The following is a 24,472-nucleotide window of genomic DNA, read 5'->3' on the forward strand; positions in this document are numbered from 1 at the left end:
TTCTATCTGGAGCCCCAGCTGAGCTCCAGGGAAGAGGCCCTGATCTCCCAGAGCCATTCTGAAAGGAGAATGGAAAGATCCGTTTATTCTTGGCACCTTTGTGCGCCTCCTGTGTGCGGGCAGGCCCTGCGTGAGGCGCCAGGCTGCGTGCTCGGCTGGGCGCTTGCCACACCCCGAGAGGAGCCCTTTGGAGGCTGAGCTGTATCTCGGAGCAGGTGAAGCACATGGGTTCAAGCTCTCAGAACCCAAGTGACCCAAATAGGTTTTGGAGAATTTTTCAGAGGCCACAGTGCTAATGTTTACACAGCATCTTTAGGAAAATACAAACCGCATAGACGTACATCCTTTTAGGCCATTGGGCCTTGCCTGCTTGTGGATACAGAACATGGGCAAATAGCTCAAAGTTGGACAAGACCTCCAAAGACCACCTGGTCCTGTCCTCCTGCCCTCAGGTAGGAACCTGTTTGCATAACAAAGAGCATATGCGCTTCCAGAATGCAGTCCTGACTCCAACTATTAACTGTTTGACCTCTGAGCTTTAGTTTCCTCATGTGTAAAATGAAGACAGTTATAATACCTGCCTCGTGAGACTGTAATGAGAATTAAATGAAATCATTCGCTTTTGAACAAAAATGTACTGAACGCCTACTATGCACCATTTGCTGGGTGTACAGTAGTGAAAAGTCAACATTGCCTGCCCTAGTGAAGATTATTCCTTAATGTGGGAAGACAGATGAGAAAATAATGAGAAAGCTCAATATACAGTATATTTAGAAGATAACAAGTGATAACGAAAAAATAGAGCATAATAAAATAACTTATGGAAGCGGGGTGCTGAGCTTATATGCATTTAAGTATGACTACTGTTGTTACTTAACTTGTGAGCCTCACTGTTTTGTTTTGTTTTTTTCCCCTGTGGAGTGGGTACTGGTAATAAACACTTTGCGTGGTTGTTGGAAGGACGCAGTGAAATCGTGTATGAAAAGTGCTTGCTCTGGTGCTTGGCAACAAAAGTGCCTCCATTATTATTACCAGCATCTTTGAGGCTGCCCCCTGAAGCCCACTTCTTCTCTGACTCCCTGGGGGAGTGGAATTGTCAGATCAGCCTCCTTTTTAGTGACATGTTTGCAAGGTCAGATGGAGGAAGAGAATCCTGCTCCCTGCCCCCAGTCCTAATCATGGGAAAGAAAATACAAGACTAGACCAGCCGAGCCGAACTAATCTAACCCTGCTGGACATACACTAACCCTGGCTTAGTCACCAGGGAGAGCTTTCCGAGTCCCATATTATCCAGCGGCATGTACTGACGCCTCCTCAAGGCGGGGCTGGGGGAAGTAGTGGTTCCGCTTTTACAGCTTGGCAGTATTAACTAACATGGGACCATTCGCTGTGCTTTGCATGCTCCCAAGCCCACCTTAATATCCTAGGGTTGCACAGCTCTGCCTTAGATGAACTGGGTGGTCTTGAGCAGACCTCAGTTTCCTCAACTGACCCACTGATGCTTCCTTGTAAGATCACTACGCGTGTCAGGCACAGGGAGCCTGGTGCATAGTAGATGCTCAATAAATGCAGCCGCTGTTGCTATTACCACTGTTACGACAAGCGTGACACTCACTAGTATTACTGCTACCACTTTTGTACCATTATTATGCTTTTCTTCCAAAGACCCAGATTCTCTTGGCTTCTATTAGCTCATGAATCTTTATTTTAGGATAAGTAGGGTGCTTCCCAGGTGGGGCAGTGGTAAAGAATCCACAGGAGACTCTAGTTCAATCCCTGCCTCGGGAAGATCCCCTGGAGAAGGACATGGCAACCCACTCCAGTGTTCCTGCCTGGAGAATCCGTGGACAGAGGAGCCTGGCGGGCTACCCTCTATGGGGTCTCTAGAGTTGGACACGACTGAGCCTGCATGACAAGGAAACACAGATATTTCTCTTCTCTGTTGCAGATGGTAGGACTGAGGTTCACAGGTCTTATGGATTGCTCAGGGCCACAGGGTAAATCAAGGGAAGACTGGAATAAGAGCTGTCACAATATTTCAGGTGGACATCTGGTCACCTGAGCAACGATGACTGAGCAACTGATGGGACCTGAGCAATGGTCCCAGCAACGATGAAGCTGAAAGCTTGCAGCTGCTTGAACTTCCTTTCCTTCCTGTTACTGTGTGTCCTTCCATCCAGAGAAACCAGAGATGTATGGAGATGCAAGGTGGTGAAGGTCACCCTGAGGTTCTGTCCTTTGAGTTTCTCGCTGGGATTCTGTCCGTCCCTGGCCTCAGCCTCCAGAAAGGTTTCCAGGCTCTTAGGAGCTGGTGCCTCTGGGATTGTCCTGGTATCTCATCACGCTCCAGTACCTCATTGGATTTGAAAGGCTACTGCGACCAGCTGGGTGGATACCCACCGCCCCAACCTGGAAGGGGCAGTGGCGTCCACTTGCTTTAGTAACGCATCAGAAGTTCTCACCTCTGTCTGTTCAGAGTGGATGAAAGTGCTGCCAAAGAAAGAGGAGAAAGCCGTGGAGTCCAGACCCTGCAAAGGGGTCAGACCTTCTATCACACACAGTCAGGAATGTTCCCCTGGTCTTATAACTGGAAAGGATCTCAGAAACTCGTCCAGCCAACAGACTCTGGGCAGGTGAGATGTTTATTGTTCTCATCTGTGAATAAGACAGCTGAGGCCTAGGAAGGTTAAGTGATCAGCACAGGGTCACCCAGGTTCTTAGTAACAAAAGCAAGACTAAAATCTAGGTTTTTCCATTTCAATTCGGGGACCCTTCTTTCTGTATCATATGGAAGAAAATTCCCTCTGCACGAAACCTCAGGCTCACCTCTGTCTCTCCCTGGGCTCTAAGCACCCCAAGCAGAACCCAGACTTAGTCTGGGGATCGTTCTAGCTGAGTCTAACTGAGCTTCCTGTCTCGGGCCTGACCATGCAGCCTTCCTCTGGGGTGGCCATCATCCCTGGGCCCTCACCATAAGTGACTTGAGGTGCTTCCTAGAGCCTGTCCAGCTCGGAGGCTTGCTCACCCACAAAATGCTTCCCTTGGGCTAAGAAGTTCTGACAAGTCAGAAGAACACTGAACTGGGGACCTCAGGTTTTACATGTGAGTCCTTTTTCTAGGCACACTACTTTACTTTGTATTTTTTGTGAGGAGTGGGCCCATTATAAATTAAGCACTCACTATCCCCTGGAGGAGGGGATGAGAACCCACTACAGTATTCTTGCCTGAAAAATCCCGTGGACAGAGGAGCCTGGCAGGCTACAGTCCATGGGGTCGCAGAGAGTCGGACATGACTGAGCAAGTGCGCGCGCGCACACACACACACACACACACACACACACATGCTAAGCCCTGCAGTAAGTCACTTTTTAGTTAAGCCTCGCCATACCCTTGTAAGGTAAGGATTAATATTGTGTCCATTCTCCATATGAGCAAACGGAGGTTCAGCAGAGTTAGGTAGCTTGCCAGAGCCCCATTGCTACTAAGAGGAAAGCTGGGACTGGAATCTGATTCTGTCTGTCTCCAGACCTGGGCTTAGTGAACCACTAGCGGTGAGCCCTCTGCCACCCTCCTCTAAGGCTCGGCTGCCTCCTCTGTGACCCACCGTCTGCCCAAGGGAGCTGCAAGAAGCTGCAAGAGAGGAGTCGGGGGACCGAGTTTGCCCTCTTTCCAGCCAAGGTGCCTGGGGAGGCCCGGGACACGGCAGCTGTCCCCCAGGCACACGCTGCCTGGTGCCACTCCCTGCAGGCCTCCTCCTCCCCTTCCCACCCACCACAGCCCAGACCGTGGTGGGGTGGCCGCCTTTGTGCCGCACACAGCCCCCAGTGGACCCCCCTTTCCCCAGGCATCATTGTTTGCCGTGAGCTTTCTGAAGGGGACACAAAGCAGTGTTAGTGACGAGGCCAAGAGCCGCTGTGTCAAGCATGGGGCATCACGCTGATGTCAAGCCCATCACCCGGGAGTCCCTTGGAGCCCCCCGGCTCTCCTTCAAAGACGCTGTCTGGGGTCTTTTGTGTGCCAGTCATACCCGTTCGGAGCTGGCCGGGCAAAGGTTTCAGCAGTGGGGAGGAAGATGCTGAGCAATGGAGTCATTTTGATCTGGCGAAATTGGAAGAGACATTTAATGCAATAGTTAACAGCAAACCACTGCTGAGGGGGTGGTGGGTGGATTGGTCGGAATGCTTGTTCTCTGTTTATGGAGCTTATGCAATTCCATCAATATTGATGCCTGATGCCTTTGATTCTGACACTAATCATTGCTATGAATTAAATTTGCAGCCATATAATTAGGATTGCTATTAATAGGGCCCTGAGCTAAGCTCTACGATGCAGCATGTCTTTTTCTTGATAGAAAATGGCATCCTTGGAACTCTGCTAATGGGGCGCACCTGGGATTTGCCAAGAATGACGCGAAAATTACACATTCTATATTTGTATTGGGCCTTTATGAAAATGCCAGCGAGCAAAGGTGAGGCCGGAGGGAAGGTTGTCCCCTGCCCTGTGCTGTGGGCAGCAGTTAGGTGTCTCTCTCGCACTTCCAAGTCTTTAGGAAAGGATATTCCTAAAGCAACCACGGTTGCTCGTGGTCCAGCTGCAGAGAGCGGAGAGTCAGGAAGGTCTTCCTTAAGTTTAACCCAGCTCTAGTTAGCTTAGGCTAAGGGACTAGGTACTCTGGTGATTTCGTTCTCAGACTTTGAGGGGGATATGAACCATCTGAGGGCAGAGGAGTGTCTTGGTATGCCCCAAGCTTGGCTGGAAGGGGCTGAGCCAAACCCCTATTGATAGCCCCAGTTGGCCTCATTTCTAGGGCGATGAGTAAGCATGACCTCCCTGCTCATAACTGATTCCAAGGGCTCCCATCCAGAGAGCACCAGTGAACCTCACACCTCAAGGAGCCCACTGCTAACCTGGTGGAAAGGACGAGCTGTCCAGGGTAATGAGATGCCTTCCCGGCTAAACCTACAGCAGCTTCACTGACTGAGGAGCCCCGTCTTTTATTATCATGAGGTCCCCAGGTCAGCGCTGGAGACCCGATGCCCCCATTCAGCCTCTGAGTAATCACATGTCATGGTGCACACAAAGGTCCTCTAATCCTTTTCCAACAACACGTGTGGTGACATGCCGTGGTCCCTGGGAATAGCAGTGTGCACCAGATGCATTAGTCCCTGCCCCTTTGACCTTCAGCCTGAAAATAATTTTTCCTCCATATCATCATTTATTGATTTTTTTTCCCTTTCATGTTTTTAAGTCATTGTGAGAAGACAATGGTTTGAGTTCAAGTCCTAACCTTCCCATTGATTAAATTTGTGATCTTAGCTAAGTTACGTAACCCCTTGGAAACTTGGAGTTGCGAGTTCACATCTTTAAAGCAGGGATAGTAATATCTACTTCGTAAGGATCATAACGATTTTAAAGAAGTGTCTGAATTGCTTATCACGGGGCTTCTGTGCCTAATGAGAGTCCCCGCTTCCCTTCCCCTTTCTCACGTACATACTCGGATGCACAGGCTGACAGGCAGTAGCTCTTGGTACCCACGGCATTCGGGAGAATGCCACTCCATTTCCCACCTATTCTCAGGGACAGCACATGGGAAAGTGATTCTTCCAAATGAATGGTGAGCTGCAGCATCAATTCCAAATGCCTTTGATCTTTTGCTCACTACGCACGAGAAGGCTGAACAGGGGTTGCTCACCCCGCCACAGTCACCCAAGTTTCTGCTGTTTCTCTTTATTCTCAAGTAACCCAGGGCCCTAGGTGGACTGAACACATCCTTGGGTATTCAGGGGGCCTGAGCTCCAGCACGGCTCCTCGGTGCTGAGCGCGTAGAGGCATAGAGAATGGGGGGAGAGCGCCTTAGCATCACCTGGAATGGAAGCTCTTTTCCATACAGGAATCTGCCTCAGTTCTGCCTCCGGCCCGCACCTCCACAGTCCACTTACGCATTCTGTGTGTGGGCATATGGCAGGGCAAATGTGTGGATGGTCAGCAGGGGCCAGTGGCCGACACTCACCAGAGAACATGTGGATAGAAAAGCCTGGAAAACAGTGTGCTTCATTCAGTCCTCGAGTACCCAAATTTGTCACAAATTAGCAAACAACTATTTTACCCTTTGTGCTTGAAGTTGAAAGGGGTAGAGATTCGTGTTGGGGTAGTGTTGGGGAGTCACTGTTCTTTTGGTTCCCACCAAGCAGAGAGCATAAATCAGTCCCTCTAATTCTTTAAATTAGCTTGTTGTTGGGCAAGCACCTAGTTACTCATGTATGCATTCAAGCATAGCCGGCACAGTTAACACTCATCCCATTATGGTCTCTTGTCACTTGCAAGATCTTGAATGATGCAAGCAAAACGCCCATGGGCTCACCCAGTGAGGTGATGCTCCCACAAATGCTGCTGAACCTCCAGTCTTTCCAAGAGTCTCACTGCCTTGGAATCCATAAAACACGGAGTAGCTTCAGTCCCAGACAGATTGCTGGTCTCCCCAGAGGAATAGCCACAGTCAGAGAAACAGAGGAAAAAATATGCCCAACCTCCCCCCACCATCAAATCAAAGAAATAAAAAATCTGTCTCCTTGGTGCCTCCCCAATATTTATGTCTGAGCTCAGCAGACACCCCTGGGCTGCAGCCAGTCTGTGTATTAGCATTAGTCCATTACGCTTTTTATGATGCATGTTACCTACCCTCCCCCACCACCACCACCCCCCCATTGCAACATTTTATGACTGTCCTTTTCATTTCTGGAAAGAGCTTCACAGAATGGCAGATGCCTGCATTTCCCCACTCTTTGGGGAGCTATTTGTAGGCAGCCTGTCCCAGGCCATAAACAATGGCAGATAAACCGCAGCCACTGGCAGTAAATGCATCCCAGGCCAAGGAGACACGCAGAGCAGGGGCTGGGGGAAGCTTGGTGGGGTCTCTACATGCCCAGTGGCCAGTGGGTCTGGGGTAGCTGCCACCCACAGAAGAAGCAAGGGACTGGTGCAGAAGTGGGTGCCAAGGTCCCAGATTTCTGCAAAAGCCAGAGGGAACTCCTACCACGCTCCCTCACTCCCATGGAAGCCCCTTGTCCCTGAACTGTGATCAGAACCGGTAAACTTTCCAATAAGAAGAGGATGGTTCCCTTTGGCATCATTTTCTGCTGCCAGTTCGTGTTACTACACAGATGACTCAGTGCGACTCCTCTCCCATTGATGCTGCTAGATCTTGGAGCAACTGCCTGCAAGTGTCTCTGCCTTCCGCCACCCCGTGTCCCTGGGACACCCACTCCAACCCCTCCCGTCTCCCCTCTCCAATCCTCTTACCCTCCCTTACGCCCAAGACCCAGTCTTACCAATCAATCACCGCCAACTTCTGCCTCATTAAAACTTCAGCCAGGACTCTGGTGGTCCTGGAGGTGATATTTATTTACTTCAGCTTGAAGCAGCACCCACACGCAAGTCGCTTGTGACGCCGCAGGAGCCAACACCTGGAGCCAGCTTTGCTCCGTTAAAAGGCACCCCTGGGAGAAGAAAACCAAATTCTGAATGAATAATTGGTCTGGTGGAGCTTTCAGATTCTTTCTGCACGCACAAACAGCCACCGCAAGCAAAGAACGGAGCAGAGATAGAAGGAGGTGGTTGGTGGGGAAGGACTGCTAGCAAAGCCCTGCATAATGAGTGCGTGGAAGAGTTTTCTTCCTCCTCAACCCCGTCGTCACGGCAGGACGTGGGCAGAGGGTGGAGGTGATGCTCTTTTTCTCCTCCTCCTTTGGTTCCAGACCCCACATCAGATGGAAGCAAGCAGAGGAAAGCGGTGTGCATTTAAAATGTCTGTACACATCAGGCTGCTGGAGATAGTAGCTATTATACCGCGTGTATTTTTTTTTTTTTTGCAGTAAGCTGCTAAATTATTTATTGGGCACTGGGCTTTAATCTCATAAACCTGCCTGCAGGCCCCAGGCACCGGCAGGCTGAGCGCCGCATAAAACGCAGACATCGGCCCGGCTGTGCGGAGCACTCTGGTGACTGGGTAGTGAGTCTTCATTTTCACTCAGTCCTCCCCTCCCCCCGCCCCCGGATCAGCTCATTAACAGCAGGCAGACCCAATGAAAAACCTCATTTTTCCCTGACTCTGAACTTGGAAATTGATTTGCATCTTAGGTAGTAGACGAGAACCCCCACCTGAGCACAATGGGCCACGGGCATGGTGGTAAGGGGCTGTCCCAGAGGCTGAGGGATGGGAGCCCTTAAAGAGAGCAGATGAGCCCAGGACCCCTGGATGTTTTGGGGATCGTCCGGAGCTAAATCCCTGAGCTGTGAGCACTTCTGGTTACCCCAACTTACCGGGAGATGACCCTAGATGAACCCTTGCCCCTTGGGCATCAATCTGCCCCCTTTAAGTGCAAGTGGTCTCTGCTCTCCTCCCTGGTTCCAGGCCAGAAGGCAGCTCTCCTGGTGTAAATCTCCCGGTCATTCTCTGAATGCCAAGATACTAAGAACCCCCTTGAACCCACTTATTGGTTTGAGGTACAGAGAGCTTCCATGTATATAGCGCCCACTTTGAGCTCATCTAGTAATCCTAACAGCCCCACAGGCTGTGATCTTACAGATGAGGAAGCTGGCCCAGCGGAATCAAGTAGTTTGCCCAGCATCAGTAAGCGATAGCACTGTGATCAGACTCTGACTGCCGATCCTTTATCCATTCTAGATAGGGGAGCTCACAGGCCTTAAGCTAGTGTGGAAACTGAGGCAGCAGCCATCTCTGATACTGAAGCTGTCCAGGTCTGGCTGTGTGGGAGCCATATTAACCGCCTTGCCCTTGTCCCAAGAATGTGAGTACAAGAAGGCTGTGCCTTCCAGATCCTGGGCCTCTCCTCTCCTTGAGCAAATGAAGCAATGCCAAGACTGGTCTGGGTTTCATCATTCACTGTGTCGCAGCCGCCAGCATCTTATAACTCTCCCTCGCAAAGTCAGAGGGGCAGGGACGCCCGGTAGGAGGATGTGGCAGGAGCTAAATGCACGGGACTTTTCACCTACGTTCTGGGATTCAGGGGAGTTGACGATCTGCCCCCCAAAATGTTCTGCAAACATCTGTGTGTCTATAATGTGTGTATAGAGGGCCCATTGCTTTCACCAGATTCTCAGGACGGTCTATGACCCTACAATGCTGACTCTAAGTTTTTAATAGATACATTTTCAATTGGAGGGTGAGTGCTTTACAATGTTGTGTTAGTTTGTGCTGCACGACAGTGTGAATTGGCGACAGGTGTACATACATCCCCTCCTCCGCAGCCTGCCTCCCAACCCCCAGGCCCACCCTCTAGGTCGTCACAGAGCTCCGAGCCGGGCTCCCTGCGTTATATGGCAGCTTCCCACTACCTATTTTATATGTCAGTGCCACTGTCTCAGTTTTTCCTCGTGGTCTTTAGGCAGTGTGCCTTTGAACTCTAGGGCGATGACTCCAGTCCCCCAATTCCATCCTCCTTCAATCGAAGCATCTTGCTCTCATCTATTTAGTATGTGTCAGGGTTACCAGTATGATTCCTGTGTTGTTTAAAAAGTCAGTTCAAATGACAGATGATGAAATCTTGGCCCCACATGACCATCGCGTGGTGTGTATCTCTTGTAACAGGCATGCCTGTACCATACTCACCACCTACCATGCACGCATGCACATGTCAGACACATATGTATGCACACATGAACACATGTACAAGTGCATATTCTCACGCACACACACACAACAAGAACAGCTCCCATTCCCAACCTGGTGTAAGTGGCAACAGCAGAAGGTGAGACGGGAGGAACCCAGATGAAGGCCGCGAGGTGAGTGAGAGCCGAGGCACGGAGACGAGACCGGGCCTGTGGGAAGACCACAGGGGCAGGAGACAGAACTGGTCCCTGGCTTGGTTGTAAAGCCACATCAGACAGCACAGGCTAGGACAGGAGGACAAATGGGCAGCTCCAAGTGAGCGTCCGGAGAACTAGCCCAGGCCAGAGGCAGGCGTCCTGATGGTTGGGTTCATGGTTCGAAGCCGGCCTGAGGCCAGGGCCAGGGGTGCACGTGGGGAGGGCGTGAATTACTCCTAGAGCCTTGATGCGTCTCCATGGCCTTCTCACCTTGGGACTTTGTGTGCTGTTCTCTCATACCTTCCTTCCCCTTGCCCACCTAACGCCGTCTCGTGGTCAAGATGCTTTTACATCACCTCCTCCAGGAAGCCCCCCCCGCCTGCGTTGTGCGCTCCATAGAGCCCCGTCACACGGCCATCAGAGCAGAGAGCACAGTGGTTAAGAAGAGTCCAAATGCGAGAGCCAAGATGTCCTGGTTCCATGCCTGACTCTGCCCCTTAGTGCCTGGGGACACAGTAGGAATCACTCCACCTCTCTATTCCTGTTGCTTCATCTGCAAACTAGAAATAATGAAAGTTTCTACCGCACAGGCTTGTTGAGAGCTACATCTAAGTGAGCCAATACACATAGATCCGTGTCCAAAGTGGGACCAGGGCTCAGTAAATGTTACCTGTGGTCATTATATGTTTTGTCATTGTCCTGTTTCTTTTCCCTGCTCTTCAGTACGCTCAGCAGTTTTGGGATTGTGGTTGGCATTTGTCATCTCGGCGTCTGTAGGACCACATAATACAGCAGTCTTTCAGTACATGGAGTCAGGGAAAGTGAGGGGTGGGAGGAAGAACTCCTAGAACATAAGTCATCTCTCTGCCCCTGTTGTAAGGCATCTTCTCGGTGGGAGTCAGAAAGGGCCTGCGGGCGTGTCCTCCTCCACGTAAGGGGGCACTGAGGAGTTCCTAGCAATGTCTCTGGCTGGCCCAGAGCAAGAGATGGGATTCTTTAAGGAGTGCACGTGAATCAAGCCATCACATCTCATACATGGGAATTCAAGCCGTCAGTTGCTGCAGGCAGATTCCTTTGGGACTACCCTTTCCCAGAAGGGAAAATTCCTTCAGCCTCATTGCACTCACAGCCTCACTCACCTGTCACTTCTCCATCTGCAACCCCCACGAGGCACCAGTATGTTAGTTGCTCAGTCAGGTCCAACTCATTGCAACCTCACGGACCGTAGCCCACACCAGGTTCCCCCGTCCAGGGAATTCTCCAGGCGGGAATATCAGAGTGGGCAACCATTTCCTTCCCCAAGGGATCTTCCTGACCTGGGGATCAAACCTGGGTCTCCTGCGTGACAGGCAGGTTCTTTACCTTCTGAGCCACCAGAGAAGCCCGCTAGATACCAGGTCTGCACCAAAAGACAGCCGGCAGCAGAGATACCAAGATGCCCTGCCCAGCACCCTCTGTGATTCCATCAACCTTCTGGAGTCCGGAACTTAGTAGCCTGTATACTGCCTGCCACCAAAGGTTTGAAGGTGCAGAACTGTATCCGTGATTACTTCACATGTCCATTCATACATTTGCTCCTTCAAAAAAACGTGAATATCGCTATCAGTGCCTACTGTGTGCTTCCAAATGTATTACTTGCTGCTGATATCATCATTAATTACTTTAAGCTGGTATCCCTCAACTGAGGCAATTCTCTGGACATTTGGCAAGGTCTGGAGACATTTGGTTGTTTTGTCTGGGGCACAAGGGGCTACTGGCATCTACTGGGTGGAGGCCAGGGATACTGCTGAACGTCCTGGGATGCACAGAACAGCCCCCACAGCGAAGAATGATCCTGCCCCAAATGCTGTAGGGCTCCAGCTGAGAAACGGGGCAAAGAAACGTATATTTATTGGTCATCAACTCTGTGCCAGCCAACTGTGCTAAGCACTTGGCTTTATTTAATCCTCCCATCGGCTCTGCCGCACAGGGACCAGGGCTATGTATCTTTCCAGATGAGAAAACCAAGTCGCAGGGAGGCGGAAGTATTTCCCCATTCATTCATGTTGCGTGTATTTATTGGACAACTCAGTCAGGTGGTGGATTTGGAGAGGAAAACCAGGTCTGCGGGCCCCACAGTCTGTGCTCGTCCGTTAAACCACGCTAGCTCTCTGCTCCAGAGCAGGCGAAAGAAAATAGGAAATAAGCAAGTCCGGGAGAAGCACAATTTTAGGGAGGAAAGCGGAGCTGATAAATGCCACTGGGTATGATGACAAAGATACTGCTTTTCCTTCCCTGCCCCCTCCTGCCCTTCTCCCCCACACGGACACGCAGGCTCCCAGACACACACATGAGCAATGCAACCACGTCCTTGAGGCCCCAGTTTGCCTTCAGGTTTCTATTGGTGTGGGTGGTGATTTTCGCTTGAGATTTGCACCCTCACTCCCCTCCCTTCAAAACGTGTCTCATCTTATAAACACAACCAACCCTTCGGCTGGGAGGAGGGCGGAAATATTTCTCCTCCTGTTCCTGAAGTGTCTTGATAAAGATCTGCTCTCTGCCAGCCTCCAGCTTCTCCTTGTGCTGATTTAGTGTGTGCTGGAGGAGGTGTGGTATTTTATCTGTAGCTCCTGCCTGGTGGGCTGTCTGGACAGGGCCCGCATGTGTCGTGGGAAGAATGTGGACTTTGGAATCAGACTATCTTGGTGCAAATCTTGGCCCACCTACTTGGTAGACGGTATTGGGAAAATTAGCCTTATTGAGCTCTGATTTCGTCATCTGTGAAATGAGAATGATGAGATATACCTTGAAGGGTGCTTTTCATAATTAAATGAGGTCAGGCATGTTCAGCTTTTAGCGTGGTGCCTGGTGAAGAGTGAGTCCTCGGGAAATGCAAGCCAGTATCCCCATCTCGCACTTCAGCCCCAGGACGGCTCTTCCCAGGGGCTCACAGAGAGGGAGGTGTAGTCTGCGCCCTCCTGGTGGGCCTCCCTACCTGCTCTGGGCCTTCTCTGGGGCCCGTGTGCGTGGGTCAGCCTAGGCCCCCAAATCAGCCACCAGACCGCCATCCTGCCCTGCCTTTGCGGTTAGCTGGGTGACTTAGACCAAAGCCGCCACCTCACCGGCACAACACATGAGTCACCCATATTTCCCGTTTAGCCCTCAACCCAGCAGAGGCCCGAAGAATGCCACGGAAGAGTGAGCAGTGGCACAGCGGACCCTTTTAAAAGTCGTATCCTGACATCATTTCAGATGCTGGGGCTAGGAGCCACCTTCACGATGCCTTGGACTAATGACTGTCCTCACCACTGACCTTTGTCCTTCTCCTCCAGCTTCTCACCACAGCGGCTTTCCTAGAATGAGTGGAGACAGAAGGGAAACCCATTCACCGAGCAGCTACTGAGCACTTAGGCCTTTTGCCCCCTGGACGTAGCCCAGCCTCCCCTCCTGGGTGCACTACACCCAGCCCGCCCGGAGCAGGAGGGCATGAGCTCTGCTCTAAGGACCCTCAGAAGATGAGCTCCCTTTCCTCTCTGCTGTCTTATCTTGGGTGACCTCCTGAACTGCAGGGTCAGGAAGATCCAGCATTAGTCATTACAGCATGCAAGGTCCTTTCTCACTCCCCGTCTCGTTCAGTTCCGGCAGTGGCTTGAGAGGTGGACCTTATCTCTGTTTGGAAGGTGGGGTAAACAGCTCCCAGTAGATGATTCAGTCCCTGAGTTCTGGAGACTTGACAGAAGTTCCCTTTTCCTGGTTCAAAGATCACAGTCCCCACGATGCCTCAGCTCCCTCCCTGGATTCTTTCTTATATCCTACTTAAGCAACCATTTAAAAAATGTTCTCGGAACCCTGTAGGCGATGGGCCACAGGAGATTTAAAGGACAATGCAACAAGGGTCCTTTCCTCGGGTACCTGCAGTCTATTTGAAGGCATGGGCTATTTTTGCCTGCATCTCGCTTCCTCTGAAGACAGGATGCTATGGGCCCTCTCGCAGAGGTTCTGGCAGTGCAGCTGGGGCAGGGGTGGGTTCGGAACAGGGGAATAGGAGCCCAGACGTCAAGGAGCCTGAGCTCCAGCTGTTGCCCTGTAGCCATTGGCCTTGGGGAAGTTGTCCTGTTCCCCTATATCTAAAGTGGTGACCTTGATAATTCTGGTTCCTAGTTTTAAGGACTAAGGGGAAGATTGAGTGAAATAATATGTGTGAAAGCATTTGGAAAGCAAATGTTAGGGTCAGTACTCTCATTCTTTCCCCCGCCCCACCCCGCCACATCTGATTAGGTGCCTCAGATACTCTGAGACATTTCTATTGGTAGGTCACCATTGCAGCCTGACCATATGTCTCGTAACCCGGGCAACTACAGTTCCGTGCTTTAACTGCTGCCCCAGGCCTTGCCCTCCTCCCCCTCAACTGCACATGTTTACATGTGTGATGGTAGGTTAAATAACACCCCTCCCCATTAAAATAATCAAATGAAGAAGGCCCTGGAAAGAGAAGCAGACATGTGCAGGTTAGACTCCAGGAATATGTGACCTGGTGATGCCCTGCAGGTGGAGAGCAAAACGCCAGAAATTTCCACCAGGTCTTGGTCACCATCCCAGCAGGAAGGGGACCAACAGTTTGGGAAGGGCCAGGTGCCCTGAGGACATCTAGCTTCCCACAACTCTTGTGTCATGGTCTCTCCAAGGAAGATTTTTGACCCGGGAAGTTTTCAGAGTTGCCTTCATGAGATCGCTTGTAGGGGACTAAGCTTGGGCAGAGAGCAGAAAAGCATTTCAGATCTCAAGTGCTCACAAGGAATGCCCTCCTTGTGAAGGCTACTGCCCGTCTCCTTCTAAAGCCAGCCCTGCCTGCTGTCTCTGGCTCCCTGCAGAGCTGAGATCAGCTAGGTAACCGAAGCATCTCCCTCTCCAAGGTCTGTGACACGCCCCTGCCAGGACACGAGCCATTACCTTTTCCAGATGTGGGATCATTGCAGGGCTTGTCACCCCTGGGGGCTTCTGGGATGGCTCTCCCAGCTACTCCAGGTCCTTCCACTTGATCCTCAGGGGAGTCAGTAACCATTAAGGAGCAAGTGGGGGATGCGGAGCAGAGGAGCTAAAGTATTTGCCTAGAGACATAGTGAGCTGCTCGTAATTCCAGCTCAGAATTTTTAAGTCCGCAAAACACTGAAATATGTCTCTCGTCCCTCCCCCTTACTTCCTACAGGAAGACTTTTGTACAAAATAACATTGCAATTCCCAGAGCAGCACTCCATTGCTTGGCTCCCTCGCCACAGATGTGGGGCCACCTACTCCTCCCCCCGCCATCCCATTTTCCCCATCACCGCCTCCTGCCTCCAAGCCTACCTTCCTGAAAGACATTCTTGACACTGTCATTAAACAGCTGCCAGCAACACCTGCTGGCATTCTCTGGTGCAGGGATAACAACCCAACTTCAGAAAGAAAGAATACCGAACAAGCAAGGCTGGAGGAGTCGGAGTCATAAGTTTGGAGCTTTTTTTTTTTTTTTGCCAAATTACCTTTTCTGCATTTCTCTGTTGATTCGCCTATTCTTGGGTATTTTCTACTTTCCACTTATGAATCCACTCCTCCAACCCCTCCTTGGAAAATCAAGAAAAGGAAACCTGTTTCGGGATGAAATGTGGTGTCAACATGTGGCTAGGCTCTTAATACCTCACGTGAAGGTCCCCGGGGCTGCCTCCAGTCTCCAAAGCCTTTAGCAGTGGAGGGAGAAGAAGAGAGAGGAGCCAGCTGTTCCCTCCTCCCGGCTCCGCCTGTGTCCAGCAATGCTGATGCAGGGTGATGGAGAGACAGTTCTTAGAGTCTGTGCCTGATGACAGCGCCCTCGAAAGTCATTACCTGGGCGGCTTTTCCCGCTCCGGCGTGCTTCCGCCCTGGATTCCTCCTGTTTATCCCAGAAGCCATCAGAGGGAGACCCACCGCATCTTGGCTTACTTCCCCAGAGGTTGTTAAGCCTGCTGCCCTGGTGGCATCGTCCTGCACAGAGGTCTAACCACTCAGAAGCCACCCACACCCCGCCCTTCACGACACCATCCCTGCGTGCTGAGGGACTCTGCTGCCTGCCTCATTTCTTCCTGGGCCAGCCGGAGCTCACATACAAAGCCTATGCTTTATTTTAAAATGATAGGTCAAAAGCAGTGGATTCTTTTTTTTTTTTTCCTTGGCTTTCAGACAGAGGCCAATGAGGAAGAAAGTGGCAGCTTCAGGAAACGGAGTTGTGTCTTGTGGTTGCCAGGGGTATGCGGCCTGTGAGGGCTGGAGGGGCTGAGTTACTGGAAGCAGGGTTCAAGGGAGCCTTGCAAAGGTCAACCCAAAGCTGTATTTGTGGGAACGAGCAAACTTGATGACTCTGCTGCTTTTCTATTGTGTCATGGAAAGGGCTCCAAGGGAATTCTTGCCAAGTCTTTAGAAAAAGAAAAAAAATATATATATATATATATATGTATATAGCTAAAGATGGGTGTATTTATAGAGAGCTATATGGATCTATTTATGCCAGTCATGCCAATTATCTCTGCAGGGAGGAGGAGGTGCCTCTGGAAAGAGGAGAGCACAAGGATCTCCCTGCAGCTCTCCCAGGCTCTAGGAGAAGGAAACACAAGCATCATGGGAGACACTGGGCGTCCTTGGGCTTAATCCCCAGGGGCCCACCTGCTAGATCAAGAGAGGCTCCCTGATGGAGGCCAAGACTCTGAGCCCGGAGTTCTCCTTTGAACTCTTCTGGCAAGTCCCTGCCGCCTAGAGGACCCCTTGGAAGGAGATCTTTCTGGGCTCTGCGAGCTAATCTTCCGAGCAGAGTGTGAGAGGCAAGGGGACCATATGGGAAAGCGCAGGGGTGCCAAGGGGAGGGGGTGACGACTGAGGACTGATGACCCGGAGAAGGGGAGGAATGCTCCGCATTTATTTGCTTCCCACCTGTGAGACCAAAGCTTAATTGGACTTTTGGTTTTGGAGGGGCCCAGACCCTGATTTTAGAGGCATTAGGAAGTTTGCCTGCTTTGCTGGAACCATCTGCTGGCCCCCTGGGAGCCTGGAGGAACAACCGAGACTTACTGAGAAGCTGGGCTCAAGATTCTTTCGAGAATCTCCCCAGAAATATATGATGTGTGTGTGGTATACATGCATGTGTGAGTGTGTGTATGCATGTGTTTGTGCAGGTACGTACGTTTATATATGTGTGTGTGGTGCGTCTGTGTGTTGCTGTGTGTGTGCATGTGCGATTGGTATGTAGTGCGTGTGTATGTGTGCGTGTGAGCATACATGCATGTGTGTGTGTGATCGGTGTGTGGTGTGTGTATGTGTGTGCCTGTGAGCATGCATGCCTGTGTGTGTATGTGTGTGTGTGTGTGTGTGATCGGTGTGTGGTGTGTGTATGTGTGTGCATGTGAGCATGCATGCCTGTGTGTGTGTGTGTGTGATCGGTGTGTGGTGTGTGTATGTGTGTGTGTGTGAGCATGCATGCCTCTGTGTGTGTGTGTGTGTAATTGGTGTGTGGTGTGTGTATGTGTGTGCCTGTGAGCATGCATGCCTGTGTGTGTGTGTGTGTGTGATCGGTGTGTGGTGTGTGTATGTGTGTGCATGTGAGCATGCATGCCTGTGTGTGTGTGTGTGTGATCGGTGTGTGGTGTGTGTATGTGTGTGTGTGTGAGCATGCATGCCTCTGTGTGTGTGTGTGTGTGATTGGTGTGTGGTGTGTGTATGTGTGTGCGTGTGAGCATGCATGCCTGTGTGTGTGTGTGTGTGTGTGATCGGTGTGTGGTGTGTGTATGTGTGTGCGTGTGAGCATACATGCATGTGTGGTGTGTGTGTGTGCGTGTGAGCATGCATGCCTGTGTGTGTGTGTGTGTGTGTGTGTGTGATCGGTGTGTGGTGTGTGTGTGTGTGTGTGTGTGAGCATGCATGCCTGTGTGTGTGTGTGTGTGTGATCGGTGTGTGGTGTGTGTATGTGTGTGCATGTGAGCATGCATGCCTGTGTGTGTGTGTGTGTGTGTGTGTGTGTGTGTGTGTGATCAGTGTGTGGTGTGTGTATGTGTGTGCCTGTGAGCATGCATGCCTCTGTGTGTGTGTGTGTGATCGGTGTGTGGTGTGTGTATGTGTGTGCCTGTGAGCATGCATGCCTGTGTATGTGTGTGTGTGTGTGATCGGTGTGTGGTGTGCGTATGTGTGTGCCTGTGAGCATGCATGCCTGTGTGTGTGTGTGTGTGTGTGTGTGATCGGTGTGTGGTGTGTGTATGTGTGTGCCTGTGAGCATGCATGCCTGTGTGTGTGTGTGTGTGTGTGTGATCGGTGTGTGGTGTGTGTATGTGTGTGCCTGTGAGCATGCATGCCTCTGTGTGTGTGTGTGTGTGTGTGTGATCGGTGTGTGGTGTGTGTGTGTGTGCGTGTGAGCATGCATGCCTGTGTGTGTGTGTGTGTGTGTGTGATCGGTGTGTGGTGTGTGTATGTGTGTGCGTGTGAGCATGCATGCCTCTGTGTGTGTGTGCTCCTCCCGACCTCCCCCCATCCAGGGCCCTCCCGGGTGGGTGAGGCGGCCAGGGCCCTGAGTGCTTTGGGTGGGAGGGTGAGCTGGGCCAGCCCGGTGTCTGACTCTGCGCCTCCCATCCCATTTCCATCACGCCAACAGCTTAAAGAATTGACTGAAGCATCACCACTTGCCTCACCCCCAGCCTGTGTGCCCCGCTCCCCACCCCTGCCTATACCCGCCCATTCGAGGCCCGGGGTGTGATGAGTAAGTTGGGCTAATGACACTACACCCACCTCCTGTAGGATTGCCCTTGGTGTATACCTCCCTCGACAGGCTTCTGAAGCCGCGGGTGGGGATGGGAGGCAGGATCTTATTGCCAAACCCGTTTGGCTGGAGCTGTCACCTGTATTCCTCCCCCACTACAGACACCCCACGCCGCTCCTCCCCCAGTGAACTGAAAAGAGATAGTGCCAGCAAAGAGATGCAGGGTCTAACGAAGACGTCCAGGGTGGCAGCAAAGAACACGACAGTTGTGACATCCTTACGCCTCCCTTTCCTCCTACCCATCTCACCCCACCCCACACCCGTCCTTGAGGCCAGTCATTCCTCATCCCTAAGACGTAGGCCAGCCAGCGTGTGAACATCTGGAGAAATCAGGAATGAAATTCAGGCTCATGTCAGAACTTTCTAGAATATCATTGTTGCAAAGAACTTTCCGTGATAAGGGAATTGTTTATGACTCTTTCAGACAGTACAGTAGCCACTAGCCACAAGTGCCTGCTGAGAGACTGAGACACATTAGCGCCCCTGAAAAACTGGATTTGCTGATTTTCCTGAACTTTAATTAATTGTGATATAAGTAGCTCCGCGTGGCTAGTGTACTGGATGGTGCAGTTTGGGAATATGCGGTACAAAGAACCCCAAGGTCTAGGACACCTTTCAAGCCTAAAAGAGAATCCTCCTTCTCTCAGTCCAAATTTAAAACGGGAGGGGGGAACTTTGTCGGATGCCACAGCAGAGTTTATTTTCCATCAGCCCCCAGAGTGCGCCTCCAGCGTGCGATCTGCTGCTTTCTGTGATCTGTTCCCCAGGCGACAGACCCTGAGGGCGGGAACAAACAGGAGGGGCCCAGCCCTCCCCACCCTGGGCGCGGGAACCACCCGGGCCCTCCCTGCACCTGGCCCGGGGCCCCCTCCATGGCGTGGGACCCTCGGAGGCGGCGGGGCTGGGGGCACGGTGCAGAGCAGGGCCGCAGCTGCAGACCTCGGCTCGCCCTCCGCCTCTGCCCCTTCGTTTCTTTCTGGTCAGCAGTGTCAGGAGGCCCTGCAGCCCTCTTTCCCCATCTCCTCTGCTCCCCATCCCCTGCTGCGGGGGCTTAAGAGGGAAAGAAGGGAGTCAGGGAGGCCCAGCGGGGGTGAAATGAAATGTTAGCGACGTTCAAGGCAGTGACTTCCTGGCCCTCACTGCCCTCCCTCCTGATCCAGGATGAACCTCGTCTGGTCTCTGAGCCGTCTGTTTGAGCCGTCAGACCCCCGAGCCCGCACACACGCTCTCCCCCGCTCCCACGCACACGAGAACACGTGTGGTCAGTCCATCTGTGACCTTTATTCTCCAGGCCTCACTCCCAGAAGGGGAGGAAGCCCCAGAAGAGCTTGCACTCCCTACCCCAGATTGGATGAATTCCACCTTCCTCCCAGCCCTCAACCTTCCCAGTTCCTCCGGGGACACAACAGGAAGAGGGGAAAGGCCCTCTTTCTGGGCCAGAGGTTGGCAGTCCCAGCTGGATCCCGCAGGAGGAGAAAGCCCCGGCAGGAGGGAAGTCTTCCCCCTTTGGATCCCAGAAGGGCATCCTCTGCTGGCTCCTACAGCCAGAGAGCTGACTGCCCTGTGAAGCTGCTTTCATTCATCACCCAGCAGAGGATGGAGCCTCCTTGAACAGAGGCTAGCTGTCCCTCCCAGGGTAGGCGGCCACCCGGGAGTCCAGGACGCAGACCCTGCCCAAGTCATCTCAGCTGCGAGGCAGCTCTGCAAGCCCCTTTCCTTTGCCCCACCTGCAGTAACAGTCAAAAAGTCCTTGTTTTGCTGCCAACCGGCAGAATGATGGCAGACAGTCCTCGGTTTCCTTCTCTGCAAAATAAGGAGATGGCATTGGAAGGCCCTTCGTAAGCTGACCTTCCATGACTGTCATTCCAAAAAAAAACAAACTCCATGTCTGCGGGCCAAGCAAGGGGCTTTTAATCGCTGTGGAAGGGCAGCAGCATTCTCTTGCGGTTCTTTTGGCGGCTCTGATTTCTCAAGGAAGAGAGAGGAGCCAGCTCTTGGTTTGAGTTGGAGTCACTCACTGCCTCGCCAGTTCTGCGCTCTGGAACTGGGCTGAGCTGGATTGAACAGGCCATGTCGGGGGACAGAGGACAGATATTAGTCAATTCGCGGTTGTTTATACAGCAGTGAGAGCGGGGAGGAGCCGGAGTGAGGTAATAGAACTTCCTAAATCGGTACGCTCTCCGGGGAATGGAGCATTTCAGCATTTCCTTTCCTAGCTGAGTTTCCAAATAAGAAAGTTGGAGGGGTACATTTGCATCTTGAAAGTTGTTTTTCAGGACATGGATTTAAAAATACACATTCTCCTCCTACCTACTGGTACACCACCACCTCCTCGGATGGCCAGACCCTGTCTCTTCCCGCCAGGTCCGTGGGGGCTGGTCTACAGATGGGGGAAGGAGGTGATTCTGGTATAAGGGGGGTTCTGGCAGAAACCAGGGGTGAAACTCCCCTCCCAGCCCCTCACTGACTTCTGACCTCTGCACCTTTCTTGCTAGCGATCCCTAAATTACTGAGCTGTCTAAGCCTCCCTTGGGAGGAGGGAGGCCAACAGGGCTGATGGGAGGTAGAGCAGAGAAAGTATGAGGGGAAGGTCAGGGGTCGTTTCACAGTATGTTTTGGCAAAAGAGGCCCGTGGAGCAAGCAGTGGGATCGGACTTTCATCCTTCCAGAACTTCCCTCCCAAGGCAAACAAAGGCTGTCACTGGAGCGGTGATTTGGAGCATGTGCTCTGGGGAACGGGGGCTCAGCCTTCAGGGCCAGCGACCTGGGGGAAGGATTAGATAACGGTCACGGCCTCCCCGGCACCCCGCCTGCCCCCAGGCTCCTCAGCCCGGGAAGGTGACAGAAGTGCCTGGGAAGGCCACAGCCAGGACCACAGAGGCTCAGCCAAGCGGGCGGCTGGTGGGGACCCGCAGGGTCCAGCCAGGACTCAGCTTCCGCAGCGCTCTGATAGCTTCCAGCATCGCCCCGCGGCTCCGGAGAACTGCCCTGCGCGTCTGTCTCCTGTGCGGGCAAGATCAAGTCTGAAAGGAAAGAAGAGGTGGCAGTGAGCTCGGGCCCGGTTAGTTAGCTCATGTTCCTCGTCCAGTCGGCCCAACTCTTTGCGATCCCGTGGCTCTTCTGTCCATGGGATTCTCCAGGCAAGAATACTGGAGTGGGTGGCCGTTCCCTTCTCCAGGGGGTCTTCCCAGCCCAGGGATCTCAACTGGGTCTCTCACATTGCAGGCAGATTCTTCACCATCTGAGCCATGAGGGAAGCCTGGAGGTCAGTGCTGGGATGGCTTGGAAGGCTGGGAGTTTGGGAGTCCAGAAGAACCAGCCCCCACCCGGGAACCTGGGAAGTGGGGAGACACCAAAAACTTGACCTGACCATGACAATAGCCAATAGGACTCTTCCCCCCCAGCTTAGATGTCTTCCCCCCCAGCTCCCCTTGGCTGCTTCAGCATTCAGGGTGGTAGCAGCAAATCCTCCTGAAAGGCAGGAACTCCCCAGCATGAGCTGGTCTTAACGGCAACCAAGTCTCCGAAGATCGGGCCGTGGCATCGCATGACCTCTGTCTTCATTGCTTCGTCCACTGCTTGCTCGCTGCCTGACTTTGGGCAAGGCCCTTGGCCACTGTGCCTCGGGGGTCCTCCTCTGTGACTCGGGGGTCCTCCTCTGTGACTCGAGGGTCCTCCTCTGTGCCTCGGGGGTCCTCCTCTGTGCCTCGGGGGTCCTCCTCTGTGAAACAGGGATATCGCTCATGCCCCCTGGTGTACATGTGGCCACGCCGTGAAAGCGGATGCAGAGAGTACAGGGCCGGATCCGTGTTGGCTCTTCCGGTTCTGTCTTGCCTCCCAGCTCTCTTCTTTGCAGGGGACTCCAGAACACGTACATGGTGACCATTCACCCCCTCAGGTAGCCATGACCACCACCATGCCAAGGAGTGGACTGAGCAATCAGCCCCTAACTCTGCCCCCTCATCCTGCCTGTAGCCTTCTGGGCAAGGAGGTGCCCACTTAGACCTTCTGGACCAAGCCCCCTCTCCCCCTGTCCCTGAAGCAGAGGCGTTTCCTCCGCTGACAGTCTGAAGACAGGTCATTTTTCTTCTCTTCCCATATAATGGCCTTTACTCCCCTACCCACCACCCCCTTTCCAAGCCTTAATGACTTTAACATACACACAGTTCTGGAAAAAAAAAAAAATACAAGCCCCCTGTGAGCCGCCCAGACCCCTTGTAGTGGAGGAGAAATAACCCAAGCCCATGTCCACAAGTCACCGCCGGCGATGACAGGGGTCTGCGCGCCGATTTCCTCCCGTGTTTGAAGCCCGAGCAGGGGGGCGGGGCGACCGGGAGGAGACAGAGGGCCTGGGCGTTCAGTGCTTCCCTTTGATCCTCCTAGAAATGCTGTAGCATTTAGGGAAATATTTCACCCTGAGAAATCTGAAGAGTAAGAAAGATAGGCTGGGCGGGTGTCGGGGACGATGATGGAGGGAGATTGCTACCAGATGACCTTTTCTCTCCTTGAGAGTCTGAATCTCTGCTGTCTTGTTTCTCTGGGCTCGGGAGGGAGGAGACAGTCTCTGAGGGGAGACACTAGCTCAAAGTATTTATGGGTCCGCTGAAGCCCGCTACCCTGACCAACAGACATGGCTTCTAGCTCCAGCTTCTCTGGTTTGCCTGAGAGAGAGACACGGAGGCCCCCAGAGCCCAGGGCCCTCATCATCCACTGCAGGCAGCATCCGGGGTGACCCTGTCCCCCTGCCATCCTCAGGGCCTCCAGAGCTGGCACCTTGTCTGTGAATGAACACCCAGGGGACGGTCTGCTGGGGGGGTGGAAGACAGGCACCTCCGGCCTCTTGGCTGTGTCCCCAGCCCTGCATCTGCCCACACGGGGCCCGGACCAGGAGCTGCCCGGCAGGAGGGAGGATCCAGCAGAAGGGAGAGATGACACGGGGCTGGGAGCCCTGCTGCACCCCCAGGTGTGGAAATGGAGCTGGCCGGAATCCAGGCTTTCCTCTAAATCAGAAGCAAAGGCACCCACACGGCAACCTTACCCCTTGACCGAATATGGGAACGTGCCTGCCTGACCTCACGTCATTGGTGCTATTATCATCATTATTGGTAATATCACCAACATCATCCTGTAATTGACCAGTTTCAATGGCAGGGAGGCCCAGGCCTCCTCTGGGCTTTTATTTTCCAAGAAAATGAGTTGTGGCAGCCTCCCCACCCCTCTGCTTGTCCTTACCACCCACAGGGCCTTTTCCCGGCCCCGTCACCCGAGACTCCCTGGCCCCGGTCCAGCGCCTGTATCCTTGTGTGGGGACACCGCGTGGCGGGGTTAGGTTCCCTGGGCAAACGGGGGGGCCTCTTTGCTGGGAGGTGGCGTATGTCTCCCTCCTTCCAGACAAGAACAAGATTCAATCCAGGCCCCACGCCTGTGGTTCTCAGGCTTGAACGTGCCTCAGGGTCACCTGGAGAGCTGGCTGGACTGCAGATTGCTAGGCCCCATCCACAGAGTTTCCGGTTTCATGGAGGGGGGGCATGGGGCCCGAGAACATGTCTTTCCCAGATGCTGATTTTTTGCCAAGTCCCCAGATGATGCTGACGCTCTTGTAGGGACCACACTTTGCAAAACCACGGCCCTAAATCATCCTCAGTTGAGGATGAAAGAGTTGAGTCGCTTGCACTCTTTTCTCTTCCCATCCTCCTGGAGACAGGTGCTTACACTGTGCCTCGTTCAATTGCCTCAAAATCGGGTTCCCAGCCAGGGGGCTGAGGGTCAGGTGCTGCAGGAGGTGGGGAGCACTGCTAGCCCCCCCACCTCAGGACCCCTTGGAGAGAAGGCAGAGGCAGGCGACACACCCTCCCCACC

At 52.8% G+C, this 24,472-nt stretch overlaps 1 protein-coding gene and 1 long non-coding RNA gene across 2 annotated transcripts in view; one reads left to right on the forward strand and one right to left on the reverse strand.

Annotated features, from left to right (window-relative positions):
• The window catches only part of PLXNA2 (plexin A2), a 229,328-nt gene that overhangs the window by 41,232 nt on the left and 163,624 nt on the right, over positions 1 to 24,472 (forward strand). The window lies entirely within an intron of this gene.
• LOC122707620 lies at positions 5,720 to 15,801 on the reverse strand. Its single transcript, XR_006344867.1, has 3 exons — positions 15,664 to 15,801; positions 7,329 to 7,496; positions 5,720 to 6,034 (listed from the first exon to the last, which is right to left on the reverse strand). It is a non-coding gene; the product is annotated as an uncharacterized LOC122707620 (long non-coding RNA).

The sequence above is a fragment of the Cervus elaphus genome, chromosome 14 (genome assembly GCF_910594005.1).
Source record: "Cervus elaphus chromosome 14, mCerEla1.1, whole genome shotgun sequence".
NCBI lineage: Eukaryota > Metazoa > Chordata > Mammalia > Artiodactyla > Cervidae > Cervus > Cervus elaphus.